Source organism: Staurois parvus, unplaced genomic scaffold (genome assembly GCF_062004578.1).
Source record: "Staurois parvus isolate SC_StPar_1 unplaced genomic scaffold, SC_StPar_1.0 ptg000230l, whole genome shotgun sequence".
NCBI classification, from domain to species: domain Eukaryota; kingdom Metazoa; phylum Chordata; class Amphibia; order Anura; family Ranidae; genus Staurois; species Staurois parvus.
The window spans coordinates 4,204,270-4,220,768 of record NW_028318026.1 but is presented as its reverse complement, the minus strand read 5'-3'; the positions used below and the strand labels follow the sequence as shown (position 1 = coordinate 4,220,768).

Sequence of the window (16,499 nt, the reverse complement as noted above, 5' to 3'; positions counted from 1 at the left end):
TCTCCAGGTCATTACTTTCTACAGGAAGATCAGTCACCCTCAACAAGCATGAGCAACTTTAGTGTCCCAGTATACAATATGCAAATGCATTTTCTAGATCAATGATTCCTTAAATAACAGTTGGTAGATAAAATATTTTTATACCAAGATGATCCTTTCATTAAAGTCCAACTCCAGGAGATTAGCAATGCCAGCCATCTCATTTCCAGCCCCCTCTAACTATCTGCTGCTATTTAGAAGGAAAAAAATAACATCCACATGCCCATTTTACTTACCTGAAGCCACGGTCACATGATGATTTTTGTCTCTTCTTCTGTTTACTTCCTGGGGTCTTTTGTTCACAGTCAATCCACTCCTGTTAGCAAAGGCAACATTTTCAGTGGCCAGATCTCTTCTCATAAACTCAACAGGCAAAAGAACTCATGGGGGCAGTGACAGGACCAGAAGATAATGAGCTGGGACATTTTGACTCATAGTGGAAACTGACTTTGATCCATTACACTATAGGGTGACTTAGGAAGAGCTGTTTAGAATTAAGACTGAGGAGATTTGAATGTACAATGCACTATTTAAAAAATACTTTCATACTCACCTAGGTGAATGTAGCATTGGTCTGAGGCTGCATCTGTCCCTTGCCACCTCTAAGACTGAGTGCTGAGTGATCAAACACTGCTGATTGCTCAGTTCTCAGTCTGTAGAGAGCTGCTGACTGTCATCTGCTGGTCAGGATTCTGGGTAGATCCTGATATTAAAGTCAGGATCTTTCCAGAGCCTAGACTGGATCTGTGACATCAGCTGACAGCGGACTATAGCAGAACAAAGTGTACTCCTGTGATCCATAGAAGTATAGTCAAAATAGCTTTGGCCATACTTCTCCTTTAACCACTTCCTGTCCAGCCCATGTATATAAATGGCCATACAGGAGCAGTGCTAGGGTGGGTGGCCATTCATAAACGTCTTCCCTGCTTGTGCACGCTCCGATTGCTGTACGGGACTTCTGTGTGAGGTCCCGAACATGTGATCACTGATTGGCCAATCAGTGATCACATGAAGAGTAGTAAACAAGATGCCACTTCTGACATCATTGCATACTACGTGTGAAATATGTGAATGATCACAGAGATCACATGGTACAAGGCTATTCACAACAGCCTTGTACCATGTGACAAGCTGTGACCAATTACAGCTCACACAGTATTTCTCAATGGCTGCAAGAATGAAGCCAGAGAGAAGGAGAAATGATTGCTTTTACAGCCATAGTGCTAGTGTGATGGTATGTAAAAAAACAAAAAAAAACAAATAATAATATAAAAAATTAAATTAAAATTAAAAAAAAATGTTGAAAAATTTAAATTTTTGGTTATAAACTAATTTGGGTTTTTTTTACTAAAAAGATAACTGAATAAATTTTGGCCAAGATTTATGAAAAAAAATTATTTATTTGCAAAATTTTAGAAAAACACTTTTTTCAAAATTTGTGGACTTTTTCATTTATATAGCAAAAAAAAAAATAAAAATCCCAGTGGTGAATAAATACCACCAAAAGAAAGCTTTATCTCAAAAAAATGCAAAAAAATTAATATGGGTACAGTGTTGCATGACCGCGCAATTGTCATTCAAAGTGTGATAGCACTGAAAGCTGAAAATTGGCCTGGACAGGAAGGGGGTGAAAGTGTCTGGACTTGAAGTGGTTAAATTAAATTTTTGGATAGAGTTGAGTTTTAGAACTTCAAAAATCTAAGATTGCAGTACATACCAATGCCTATTAATCTTTTTCATATTGTGAATCTATAATTTTTTTTATTCTTAACCAGTGAAAGGTCCCGATGTATGACCAGAATGAGTAAATGGATGCATGCTGACAGATGAATATACCAAACTGACGATGGGGACATTTTGATTTTCAAATAAACCAGTAATCCTAAAGTTCTATTTATTTTATGTGATATTTACAAGATCCTATTCATCTGTTGGAAAGAAGAAAAAGCAAACAATACGTTGGCAGATGTTTCTACAACTCAATATGTTCTAAACTATATTGATTATTTTCATGCTTGGCCATCTGGAAATGGTATGTTTTTAATTCAGTAATGAAAAAACAGACCAATATAGTTGACTGTGTTATCTCGCTGCAGAAAGTTGTAAAGCCTAATTACAGCCATTTTTTTTATTTTCTAAGTGAGGAAGTTAAACTTTTATTGGGGAGATTTTCCTACACTTCCTGTGAGGGGTGTGATTGTCACTGTGTCAGGAAGGCACAGACATTGTCATATGCTCTAGCCCTTTTTTTTACTATACTAAAAGTTGTCTTTGTCTGTGTCCCTATTAGAGAGATTCTCATGAAAATGTAGAGTGGAACTAAACTGTATCTGAGCATCACAAAACTGAAAACACTTTTTCATTCATTTTTATCATTCAAAGCAAACATGCCCATCTATTCTTGTCTCCATGCTTTATTTTGTTGAGAAATCACTTTGATAACCCTTCATCCCCTAGCATTTCTGGCTGTGACCATCTTGAGTAGGAGAAGATGATTCATGTAGCACTTACTTCCTGGAATCCATCTGCCCTTAGCTCAGGCATGCAGTCAGGAAGGTGTGCTTAGCTGAGAAAGCCCCTCCTCCAGATGAAAGACTTCTGGGATGTATGATTCATTAGAAGCTTTAATCTTCCCAACACTATCACAAACTACATGCAATTATATGTGGGAGACTCAGTGGGGTCTCCTGTGAATAGCTGCAGATGGGAACCCCAATTTAAACCAATGAGAGGATGACAGAACCCACAGCTACTTGCGGCAATTCACATGTAATCAGCGATTCAGCAACTAACTGTGGATAATTGGCTCTTGATGCAGACTGATAGAAGAAGCATTACATGGATTAGATCATCTCTCTTTTACTTTGTTTTCTCTTCCTATCAGCATGCTCATTGCACTGCTACACACCTGATTGGCTGCTTGTGCTGCTTCTCTTTCCCCCATCTCTGAGCTCTGCTGTACAGTGAACTGCTAGAGTCTGATACCAAGTCAAAGTCAGGTACTTGCCCTGTTTGCCTAGATAAAATACATTGTGACAGTGTGAGGTCCAGCCACTGTGAACATGAATGTATCATATAGGGATCACACTAATGCAGAGTGCAGGGCTCCAGAGTATTGTGCCTGAGTGAAGAAGACTGGAGTTTTAGTTTTTTTTGGTTTTGTAATCCCAGATTGGGATCTGCAGGTTGATAGCTTCAACACATCTTGGGTTGGACGAAGACTTCAATCCTGTGTCCAGGTCATATTGGAAACCTGCAGGCTGTGTGAGTGTACACACATGGTTTGGGTATAGCTCAGGGGTCCAGCCAGGAGTAAAGTGTGTTCCTGTTCGAAGACAGGTGTTCTTGTCAGGAGACAGAGGTGCTCTACTCAGGAGACAGCACTCCATGTTGGAGAGATTCCATGTCCATCAGACTGAGAGAGTTGAAGCAGCTACGTGAGTCTGGGAGACCGAGGGAGAGTCTGGAAGGCTGAGAAAGCTAGGACAACTAGACAAGTCCAGGGAACTGCATACTGAGAGAGCCTTTGGTGTCAGGAGAACCCCTATCGAGATGCCAGGAGTAGGAGCTCCTGCAGGTATCTGTAGTTAAAGGATGAGTGAGTCAGGAGACAGTTCAGAGAGCCGGGAGAGCTGGTGAGATGGTCCTAGGGACCAGTGACAATGGTGCAGTTGAAGAGAAAGACAGGTGGCTTGGTATTTTTGCAAATCTGTTTTGTTGCGTGAAGCAGAAACCCCTGTGGGGACAAGTTGTGAGAGCTTTTAGTTTTCCTTTAAATAAAAGTGGACTGGTATGCCCTAAAACAAAGTTAAAATTGGCATGGTCTCACTTGCAAAATTGTTACTACCACTGAGCAGAATTCTCCATATCACAACGTTTGATGGTGCATTAATGAATACAGAGCTGCATTAAATTGTGTCTTTTACATTCAACTGGAGTTCAGCTTTAAAAATGTTATTTCTGATGCAATTTCCAAAGCTTTAGGTGAGAATGTAAATACATCATTTCACATGGCACGGATATGATTGTTAATGGAGGAGCTATGAACTTGGAGCATGATGATGATATTCGCAGTTTGGGTACATACAGTGACACCCCTCTCAATGCAGCGCCCTGGCAAGATGCTCCCCCTTTACCCCCCATAGTTTTGGCCCTGATTGAAGGAGTTAAGTGAACATGGAATGAAGCTGATTATTCCAGAAGGTATCAGATTTCCCCAAATCCTACCTTGTGGAAAAGGGTTCCTATGTCTGTCCATAATAGATAAGAGAGTTTTCAGGGACTGATGTTGGGGTGTCTGTGTCCCCTGGACAGCTCCCGGGCTCTTAAGGGTTAATCAGGAGCTAATGTACCAATAAAATAAGAACAATCTGAGCTCAGTGCTTGGTCTGTGTGCCTATCTGGGTTGGGAGTAGAGCGCTGAGATGTTCCCTTTACGGTCCTGTAGGTGTTGACAGCTGATCCCCCTCCCCCCCCCCCCCCAAGCTGCAGATCACAAAAACTGATCTACATGGGCAGTGCCGGATCCCACCTGGATCCTTTCAAGGCTAACTCAGACTCACTCCCCTGAGGTCCCGGTCAGATCTCTTCAAGGCAGAAAGGCAGAGCAGCAGGCTGAATTCATACCCAGTATCCAGATCCTGGTCCCCCATCCCCGCCATCAGCAGCAGTGCATGACAGTGTGGGCTAACACTGAGCAGCTAGTTGTTTGTGACAATGTGAGCTTGGCTCCCTGTGATTGAATGCAGCTCAGGACAGTTAGTGACAGTCCAGCCCGATCCAACCTCCCAAATCCCAGCTTATGTCAGTATTGCATACAGTAGGCCCTCTCAATTTGGCTCCCGGGGCCGGTGGCACCCCTCTCAAATTGATGCCTGGGGAACATGTCCCCCTCCCTCCCAGTTTTGGCCTTGGATACATATCATACAGTTGTACCACCAAGGGGTTTAAGCTATTGGTGGAATATTTGTACAATGGGACCAGAGCGGTTTAAGATAACCGGCTTCCCACCAGGTAACCTGGATCATTCATAAGTTGGTGTATACTGGCATTCATGTTTGCTTCTGAAGCAGGTTTGTGAAACATTTGTGCAGGATTATAGCGCAGTGTTTGAATTTTCAATTGGATCTTATGCAGAGATATATTCTGCAAATTATTCGTAGGATGGTGACATATCATATGGAAATAATGCATGCTTCCAGTGTGCATACATGCATCTAGAAAGAGTGTTCATACATGTATGAGAGCTTGAGAATTGTAAAGAAAACCTTTGCTGAAAAATATACACAGACTGCTCTTGTTGGTCAGCTTCTGAAAAAAAAAGTCTAAAGATTTAAACCTCATTCACACCTGTGATTACAGCCGGCAGCAAATTCCTGCAGTAAGACCCAGTAAATTCCTAAGGCAGGAATCACAAACATACGTGAACATCTGAAGCCCCTCAACCTGTACAGATAAATGACAAGCTTAGATGATCTGTGGATACGTGCTGCTATTTGTATGGACTTGGAAATCCAGCAATTGCCTGCAGGTAGGAACAGGTGGTCAGTCCTTGAAGTAGCCTGTCCTATCCATCCTAACTGTAGATTATAAATGGAAGACCAGGTACATGCAAACAGCAACAGGCTGCCATAGATCATCTCAGCCTGTCATTGATTTGTACAGACTAAATGGCCACAGCTGTTCACACACACCTGCGATTCTTGCCAAATTGCTGCCAGCTGTAATTGCAGGTATGAATGAGGCCATCAAAGCTGAAACTGACTTCTATGAAGAGCATGGAGGTGCAGAACATTTTTTGTATCCCCATAGGTCCCCCTGAAGTATGAAGCCCCAGGTTCCATCCTTGTTTAAATTTGCCATTGGGTTAAGCAAGAGACTGACAAAAGTATTTTGAAGGGAAGTTATTCTTAATATACTGGAAGTCATCCACCCAAATCAAGAGCATTAGCATGTATGCTTCAGTGAGCTTGAAGCACATCTACTACACTTGAATTGATAATTAGTTGAGCAGAGGAGTGTACATTATCCCAGACTCACTTAAACATATACTGGGGACATCTCTAGCTAGGTGTTAATAGAACTGCTAATCAGAGTCATTTGTGTGTTTATCTGTGTGCAGTGTGAACATTATCAGAAATGTACTATCAACAAAACTATCAACAGCAACTCTTGTTACCTTTTTGTCTATTTGTAATACACCTGCGGTTTTTATCATTCATAACTAAAGAGTTGGGAAATAAATTCAATAGAGAATGAAAAAAAAAAAACAAATAGAAAATGAGCCCTAAATTAAAAAAAAATGGAGATCAGCAAAAGTAAAATTGTGACATACTGTGCCTATGCTGCAAGGGTTAATTGCGCATTCAGGTCTAGGGGACATAGAAAAGAAGATCTATTTACCTGATCCTCGGCTCCCCCATGCTGCAAATCCTTATAGTGTCTTCTCCATCATGCTGTGATGGTCTAAGGTTCTGACATCATCAAGACCACTGCAGGGCACATAGCCCTGCACCGGGCATGATGATACTATGGGACGGTCCACCACTAGAGCTTGGGGGAGTGTATGATCAGATAAGTAAAAAGTGCTTTTACTTTCCACTAGATTATATGAGCAATTAACCATAGCAGTGCTGGTGCACCAGAGTTGTGCTTTAGTTTCCCTTCAGCTTTTAGAGATAAAAGAGCAATACAAACCATAATAAAAACTAAAGTAAAAATTGTCTGTGTAGTCCTCATGCACACTCGACGTTTTGAAAACACTGGTAACGTTAGCTGTGTAAACATACGTTAAAAACGTGAGTTTTTCAGCTTTTTTTTAGCGTTTTTGTATTTGCGTTTAGCGGGGTTTTCCCGTGTTTTTCCATGCTTGTGGTTTTAACGATTTTTTTACCCAGAAAAAAAGTTTTTTGGGGGTTTGTGGCATTGTTTTACCACATTTTGCCGTGTTTTTCAGCGTTACAGCATTTTTACAGCTAAAAAAACCCTCTAGAAACCTACTAGTTCTGGGGGTTTTTTTCCAGCCAAAAAACGCTGATTACAGTCTGTGTGCATGGACACACAGGATAACATGCTGGGGGTTTACTAGCTGTAGAAAAAAAAACGTCAAAAGCCAAAAACAGCCGCTGTAAAAACATTAAGTGTGTATGAGGACTGTGGTTTTGGGTGAGGGGGCCCATGGCACAAAGCTCACTTTGGAGGGGTGGGGAGACCCCTGTCTCAGCTCATGTATAGGAGATAGACATGTATAGGAGATAGGTGGGGGTTGTGGATTGTTTGGTGTTATGTGATTGTATCCCATTCTTCTATTGTGTGTCTTGCTTGGGAGCAAACTATTATGGGATGTATGTGTTTGTGTATTGGCTTGGTGGGGAGTGTCTGCTGATGTGTTCCTTGTTGCTAGATTTGGTTTGCCCCGCCCTGTGTCCTTATGCAGGGAGAGGAGAATTGTTCCCTTGAATGTATATATCTTGTGTCTGTGTTAAAATAAAGCAGTCTATTTCCTGGTTTAGTTCCAGAGTGGTGTCCGTGGATCTGTGTTCAGACAGGGAAGCGGGAGTCTAACGGAAATACCCAAGTGCAGTCGGGGTCTGGTTCTGTTACAAGGACTTAGGAGGAAAACAGAAAGAAAATCAATGTGTCATTGTCGCTAGTTAATATGAGGACCAAAAACTCATAGTAACCCTGTTATCAACTAATATTAATTGTAATAGATAACCTCCTGTTCATAGCAATAAAATCACAGTGCTCCAGGAGATTGTAGCCTATGCAAATCTCAGCAAATTCTGATTGCCAACAGTTCCCTGGTACTTGTCTGTTAATTCACCGGATATATATATATATATATATATATATTTTTTTTTTTATTTTTTTTTATATATATATATTTAAATAAAACATATATATATATATATATATATATATATATATATAAAAAATATATATATATATATATATAAATAAATCCGGTGAATTAACAGACAAGTACCCAGTTCCCCTACCCATCCAGACCTCTAAGTAATCACATCACTCACGCTTCTCATGCACATGAGACTACTAAGCTCCAGGTATGTGAGACCCAAAATATTCTTACAGTCAATTTGGAGTCTGCAGTGAATAATATTAATTTTCTACAGCGACAAAGACAGAAACTGTACATGCAATGGGACAGTAAATTGGAAGCTTACATTATAATGTAGATGTAAAACTGAACAGGATTACATTTGGGGGGAGAATTATTTACTGGAACATTCAGAATCTGGTGCAGCTGTGCATGGTAGCCAATCAGTTTCTAACTTCAGCTTGTTCAATTAAGCTTTGACAATACGGCTCCATGCACACTGGGCATTTTAATAACGCTGGTAATGTTAGCTGTGTAGTTATGTTAAAAACGTGAGTTTTTCATCATTTTGTAGCGTTTTTGCATTAGCGTTTAGCAGCGTTTTGCTGCATTTGCGTTTTTTAGTGTTTTTTTTTAAATTAATTTTGTTTTGCTAAAAAAAAAGTCCAAAAACGCTGGTTTGCCACGTTTTACCACATTTTCCAGCATTAGAGCATTTTTACAGCTAAAAAGCACCTCTAGAAACCCACTAGTTCTGGGGTTTTTTTCCAGTCAAAAAACGCTCCAGCCAAAAAAACGCTGATTACAGTCTATGTGTGCATGGATACATAGAATAAAACACTGGGGAGTTTACTGGCTGTAGAAAAAAATGACAAAAACAGCTGCTGTAAAAACATCCAGTGTGCATGAGGACTAAGGCTGGCCATACATTATACAATTATTTTCCAATATTCTGCCCAATTTCCTTTAGATTTACCTTCAACTATGTAGTGCAAGGGCCTTCCTAATTGGATACAACTGAAAGTGTTGTTTAGGTTTGTCCTATTATATGGATTTTGGTAAATCTAAACCAAAAATCTCCAGATAATTGTATAATGTATGGCCAGCCTAAAACCTGGAAGGTGACAGGTTTCTGTGCACAGCTGCACCAGATTTTGCACCATGCAGTTTTAGTAGACTAAACCACAGGGTATCATAAACAATAGCTATGCTTTTTTTCTTCTTTTAGTATTGCTTTTTCATGCTGTTTTGCATCCCGGTGTTGTTGATCTCCTCCAACCTCTTTGGGACCACTTCATGAGCATGCACTCCAGCACTAGCTTTTCCCTCAAGAGCTGGTTCTGGCCAGCTCAGTGAATTGCTTTAAAAAAGGCCTGGATTCTTTCTTAGATACACAGAATATAACTGGTTCAGGGGCGGACTGACCATTTGGAAACTCGGGCACTGCCCGAGGGCCCGGGGCCAGTAGGGGGCCCCATGAGATGCCCCTGGTACCTTTTTCATAGGATTTTTTGAGTTTGGGCAAGGACATAGGGGCCCCATGATCCCCCATTGCCCGGGGGCCCCATGAGTTGTCAGTCCGCCCCTGAACTGGTTACTAACATTTATAGGTAAATTTGATCCAGGGAATATCCGATTGCCTCTCGGGGGATCAGGGAGAAATTTATTTCCCTGCAGGAGCAAATTGGATCATGCTTTGCTGGTTTTTTTTTTACCTTCCTCTGGGTCAACTGTGGGTATAGAATTATAACTTTTTTTTTTTTTAGTTGTTGAACTGGATGGACTTTTGTCTTTTTTTTCAGCCAGACTAACTATGTAACTAGCTGCATTTCATTGGCCAAGACAGGCTCTCTGATGATACACATAAATAGATCTATTTAGAAAAACTATTTAGTTGTTGAACTGGATGGACTTTTGTCTTTTTTTCAGCCAGACTAACTATGTAACTAGCTGCATTTCATTGGCCAAGACAGGCTGTCTGATGATACACATAAATAAATTAATTTAGAAAAATTTCACTTGACATATTTTTTCAATGATTTCCTGTGATCAGCAGCATAATCTAGTGGCCATAATGCAGTATTTTTCCTGAAATACCTCAATCACATAAATACAGCATTATGGCAACTAGATGGAGCGCATGATCATAGGAAATAATTGTAGGCTAGGTTCACACTGTTGCTATGTGATTTTGATCCTACTTTCTGTGTCGATTGTGTAGTGCTACTTGTATGCAACTTTTGTGCAGCTTAGAAGTTTGTATATTCTGTGGGGCCAAAATTGTACTGGAATTGTACCAAAGTGATACAGGATCCTTTTCCAAAATTGATCCATGCTGAGTTTCATTGATGAGACGGGCACTATTGAAAACATTTCCCTTGTCATTTGTGACTCAAGTTGCATCTGAATTCGCACTAGTGTGAACTTGGCCTTAAGAAAAATATTGCAAAAACTCATTAAAGTGTTGCTAAACCCACAACAGTAAAATCAGTCTGTATATGCACTAAAGCATGCTTGAGATACTCACTGTAGAACCTAAGGGGTTAATACTCGGCATTGTGTAAAAACGCTGTTTGATCCTGACTTCTCTGATCCTCTTTTTTCTAGTGTCCCCCTCTTACCTTCTGATAAGACATATTGTGTGGAGACACTCTGCACATGCTCAGTTTGGTGTGTATTGCTACAGAGGGTTTTCTTTTTCTTGAGAGAGTGCATGTGATCAGCAGAGGACCAATCAGCATTGTCCAGAAAGAGGGTCAGCTGTTCTGCACCTCCTAGAGCAACATGAAAACTCCTCCTACAAGCTCTAACCAGTCTCGACTGGACACTGATAGAAGTCACAAGACTGCTCTAACTGCTGATGAGAAAAGGTATTTAGCAGTTTATATTTGCTAAAATAATTGCATTTCCATGTTGTCTGTACTGTGCCAGACCAGATATAGTGAATGCAGGGTCCTGGGTTTAGTAACACTTTAATGATTGACTGAATGCTTGTCACATTAGTTCAATGAAATTTTTATAAATGGACCCCTTAGCATGTGCATAGAAATTTGTCTCCATCAAAATTGCATATGGCAAAGTCGCAATGCAACAAAACAATTTAAAGACAGGAACATAGTGTTGTCACCCTAAAATAAGAAATGTCTGAACAAAAACCTTCATGGCAGAATCAACAGGTATACGTTTAATAAAATCTGCAAGTTAAAAATTATTGAAAATAACTTTTGGAATGATGTACCTAAGCGAATTATATGCAATTTTGCTGATTTTGGTTATATCTATTGTAATGGATACCTGAGCTTATACAGAAATGTAAAAACAGTATAGAAAGAACCAAGAACACAAAGTTAGTTGTGTAAGATAAGGCTCGGTTCACACTTGCCTGACTCCAAAGCCACACGACTTTCAGTGCAGCTTTGGAATCTGACTTTGATGCAACTTTGATGTGTCTTTTTATATTCTGTGGCATTGAAGTCGTAACAAAGTTGGACCAAAGTAGTGCAGGAACCTTTTCTAAAGTCTGACTGACTTGTGCAGTATTGTCAGGGATTGTAGTATTGTCAGGCCGCTTGGAGGTGCGCCCATGCGCAGATCGCCGACACGCACCAGCCGGCGAGCACTGAGACTTAGGCGATCGCGGCGACGGCCGCGCACTCGCGATCACGAGGCGCGCTCCTGTCACCAATAAGAGCACAGGGCGCCCTATTTAAACCAGCCCTGTGCATCTCCAAATCGCCTTATGGTCTTGTTCCTGTGTTCCTGATTGTCCTGTACTTCTGACTGCCTTGTTGCCGACCCAGCCTGATCCCGATACTGTTGTCCTCTCCTGCTCTGACCCTTGGCTCGTCCTGACCATTCTCTGCCTGATCCTATTGCCTGGCCTTCTGTTGCTGAACCCGGCCTGTGACCTGATTATTCTTTGCCTGCCGTTCTGTACTGTCTGCTCCGCTGTTACCAACCCGGCCTGCCTGACCACGTTATACCTCTTCACATCTGGCTCTTACCTGCTATACGCCATTGGCGGCTGCCTTTACCACAGCTGGTGTTACTCGGGGGTCGCGACCTGGTCTCAGGCTGCTTCAAGTCCATCCCCACCATCAGGGGCTCTGGTGAACCAGCAGACTGAGGCTTAGACTCCGCGCCCTGAGGGACTCCGGCCTGTGGGTCACTAGAGGCTACCGTCAGTCGGCTCGTGACAAGTATCTTTCAAAACGTCTCTCATAGGGAAACACTGAATTTCACATGTCACTCAACTTAGGGTCTCACAAGATACAAAGAAAAACAGAGGGCGCACCGGCCTAGTGCAAAACCCTAGTAAAACCCTGGACTTCCTACAGGCTAATGCCTTTCGAGGTCTCAACCTCTTCCTCAGGTAGCTCCCTGTTGGAAGTCCAGGGTTCCATTTTTTTGGACTTATATGCTATGTGGACTGGACACTGCTGTTTAGTGTGATGTGCCTTTGACCTGTTTGCCTATTGTGAGTACGATACATACTTTTTATCCTTCCAATAATATTTTTACCATAATGCACTAGGCTGGTGCGCCCTCTGTTTGTTTTTCTTTGTATCCAGTGACATTGGACTACCCCAGTCCATTGAAGACAGCAAGGTGTGCATTTTCCAGGATATCTGTGATGTTACCATAACCCTAGCCAAGTCCATCCCGAAGTGCAGGAGTACAGAGTTTGCTGTGTTTTAGGATCTCACAAGTCAAATCCCATGTCGAAGCAGTGTCACCCGAGCCTTTAAGACCAGGGATGCCTTGGAAATTAGTGACATATCCATTTTTATTATCTCCTTGCTGAGTTGGATTTTATTATAACCCTTTTGCATTTTTCTCTAAGCTGACCAATTTCTTAATTAGTGTTGTGCACATATTTCCAACAGTAGCAATAACAAGTCTGTGTGATATAGTTTATCTTTAGAAAAATTCATCTGACAGAATTTATTAGAAAAAAAAATGCTAAACCAGAGTTCAACTTAATCCCAAAATAAATATAAAGACCTTAAAGCATCACCAAGGCTAAAATATATAGTATATAACAACATAATGTACAGCCTGGCTAAGCATCTTAGCGTATATTACCAATGCATTTCAAGAACCTTGTGAATAATTTAAGCTCGAGGCAAAGCATGTAGTGTAAAATCTTCAGCAAGGCTTAAGCCAGCGGTGCATTAATATTCAAAGTTCACATATTTAAACCCTGGAGTAATGCTTGAGATTTAATGGCTGCAGATCATCTTCTCACATACAACTTTAAGGATTCTGCATAAATTACTTTAGATTTCGGAGCACAGCAAACTGTTAAAAAAATAGAGTGGCTGTAAGAAAATATACACTACAAATTGACGTATGTACTGAAGATGGAAATACTGTATGATTTGTACATCATTTCACCATTTGACGCCTGGCCTATGGCTGAATGGCGTCCGGAAATATGTACTAGCTTTCCGGAAGGCCGCCATATGGTGTCCTCCCGCACATGCGCAGTTTGCGTGCTTGCAGAGCCATGCAGCGGCGCGATCTGTCACCAGCCATGTACCTCGGACACGGCCGATGACAGATCTGAGTATCGGCCCCCGTTGCCGGTACCATGTGACCTGCTGTGACCAATCACAGCAGGTCACATGACAGATGTATACAATGGATGGTTCTTCATTCATGCCATCCATTGTATACTACTGTCTAGCTGTGAATGGTCACAGCTAATCACATGCACATGTCCTGTGATTAGCTGTGGCCAAATCACAGCTAAGCACAAAAAAAAAAAAAAAACCCTGAATGAATCAATGTCATTCAGGTAAATACTTGCTTATAGCAAAGTAATTATTTGCTATAAGCAAATTGTGTAAAAAAAAAATAGTGATCACTTCCCCAAAGTAGTACAATGTTACTATGGTAACATTGTACTACTTTGGTCATAGTGAAATATGAAAAAAAAATCTTAAAAAAAAGAAAAACAAATTAATAAAAAATTTAAAATAATAAAAAAAAAACATTTTTTTTTTTTTCACACTGTCACCAGTCAGTGTCCCTGATCACCGCCATGCCAGTTATATGATGACGCTGTACTGCACTGGTGACAGTATGTAAAAAAAAATAGTGAAAATAATTTTTTTATTTTTTCATTTACCGAAAAATTATGACAAAAAAAATACAACTTCAAAAAACTCGCCATTCCTCTTATGAAGTACGTTGGACTGTCTACTTTGCAAAAAGGGGTCATTTGGGGGATATCTGTACTGTTCTGACATTCTTGGACCTCAAGAAATTAGATTGGCTGTCAGTACTTCAGGATTGATCAATATTCAGATCTATACCATAGTTTGTGAATTCTATAACTTTCCTACAAACTAAATAATACATCCTAATTTGGGTTATTTTCACCAAAGACATGTAGTAGAATACATCTTGGCCTAAATTTATGAAGAACAATTATTTATTTACAAACTTTTATAACAGAAACAAAGAAAAACGTGTTTTTTTTTTCAAAATTTTCGGTCTTTTTTTGTTATTTAGCAAAAAATAAAAACCCCGGCGGTGATTGGCGGTGATTGGCGGTGACCACCAAAAGAAAGCTCTAGTTGTGTGAAGAAAATTATAAAATTTTAGTTTGGGTACAATGTTGTATCACCGCACAATTGTCATTCAAAGTGTGAGAGGGCTGAAACCTGAAAACTGGCCTGGGCAGGAAGGTGTAAAAGTGCCCGGTATTGAATTGGTTAAACATAAACCTGCAGTTTTCAAGAAAATTAAAGTGTATCTCAAGCCAAAATTTTTGTTTAAGTTTTTGATAGAATGAGGATGGGTTTGACCCTTTGTCCAATTTTTACTGGTGTCTGTCCCATTGGGTAGATTCACCCTCTTTGTTGTGGTGATCATGGTTACTGACAATGAAAGTGAAGGGAAATCCAACATTTTAGGGCTAGTTCACATTAGATGCAGTCCAGTGCATTTTTTTCTGCATCAAAAATGTATGCACAGTGTTTTCCATGTATTCCAATGGCCCTAGTTCACCCCAGTGCAGTTAGTTCCAGTCAGTTTCCGGAGCAGAAAAAAAGTAGAACATGCTGCATTTTTCCTGCAGAGAACTGTACTGGAACATAGCTAACTGCATCAAACCAGCACCAGTGTGAAGTGTGGTGTGAACTGTAAGCAAAAACATATCTGGAATGTATTCAGAGTGCATATTTGTAGTGTGAACTGGCCCTTAGAGTTGTCCCCAAAACGAGTAGTAAGGGGAAATCTTCCAATTGGGAAAACTGTTTAAGATGGGAATTCCCCTCACTTTGGGAGATATTAATTTGCAACTTCCTGCTGTATCTCTGGTACAAGAAGTGTATTGGAAGGGTCTCCAAAGGTACACAGCCAGCAAATTAAAAAAACAAAAAAGACCCGCAGCAGTTTTAACTCTTCTCCGCCTTATCCAAAACAAAAAAAGGTGGGCTATTTACAGACTTTAAATGAACACACATTTTATTATGTTCAGGTTTTTTTTAAAAAAATAACATTATTAACAATATTTGTTTAGTACAGTAAATACAATATATTACAAAAGAATAGTTAATTTGTATTTTCATTCAACAGATGCACATTTATCTATTTCTAACTGCTCCAAGAAAATGTTGTTCACAGAGCGCAATAGTTCAAGCTCACATTTAAACATACAACTAAATGGGTCAGAAAAGTAACCTCACCTTCCTTTTACCCTCTGTTTTGGCATTTCAACTATAGAGAGAAAGACAGATAACAAATAGCTTCTGCTCTTCTTTTCAGAAAATGCAATCAATTCACTGGCAAAGCAAAAATGACACCAAACAATAATGACACAATAATGTTTACAAAACGTTTATAAATAGGCTGAATACATAATAAAATGTGCCTGAAAAAGTGTCATAATAGTGAAAAAAAATGATGTATTGGGCTATTAATTAATTATACATCACCATTATAAAAATAAAAAAACCCTGTGCTATTAGTACTCACAACTAAAAATAAATAAATAACAAGTCAAATTAAGTCAACCTGAATCAGGAAAGCAGCTACCACCCAACTGTGCATCCTCTTAACTGTGTTAATGAATCAAAATCAAATACCGGTGAAGTGCTTCCAATATAACAAATCACATATCATATGACCTCACCCTTTATCATAAACAGATCCTCCTAGTATTCAGTATCCTTTTGATAATGTGCAAAAAAAAGAAAAAGAAATATATATACACACATATAGGAACACACACACACATATATATATATATATATATATATATATATATATACATATATACATACACACACTTACCCTCCAGAGGATTTACCTCCCTTCCTGACCAGGATATTTTTTTTGCATTACGGCGTTACTTTAACTGACTATTGCGCGATCATGCAATGCTGCACCCAAATGAAATTTACGACCTTTTTTCCCACGAATTGAGCTTTATTTGGTGGTATTTGATTGCCTGTGGGGCTTTTATTGTTTGCATTATAAAAAAAACAGACAATTTTGAAAAAAAAAACAATATTTTGGACTTTCTGCTATTAAACATGTGCAGTAAAAAAAATTTAAAAATCAAATTTCGTCATAAATTTACACCAAACTGTATTCTGGGACATGTCTT

The 16,499-nt window shown here is 39.8% G+C and overlaps 1 long non-coding RNA gene across 2 annotated transcripts in view; it reads right to left on the bottom strand.

Annotated features, from left to right (window-relative positions):
- Positions 1-274: 274 nt before the first annotated feature.
- Positions 275-16,499, bottom strand: part of LOC149460433 (uncharacterized) — a 148,706-nt gene continuing 132,481 nt past the window's right edge. The window contains exon 3 of one of the 2 annotated variants that reach the window (XR_016313074.1): positions 275-355. This is a non-coding gene — a long non-coding RNA (uncharacterized LOC149460433). The remainder of the gene's footprint in view (positions 356-16,499) is intronic. The other variant, XR_016313075.1, reaches the window with a different exon arrangement.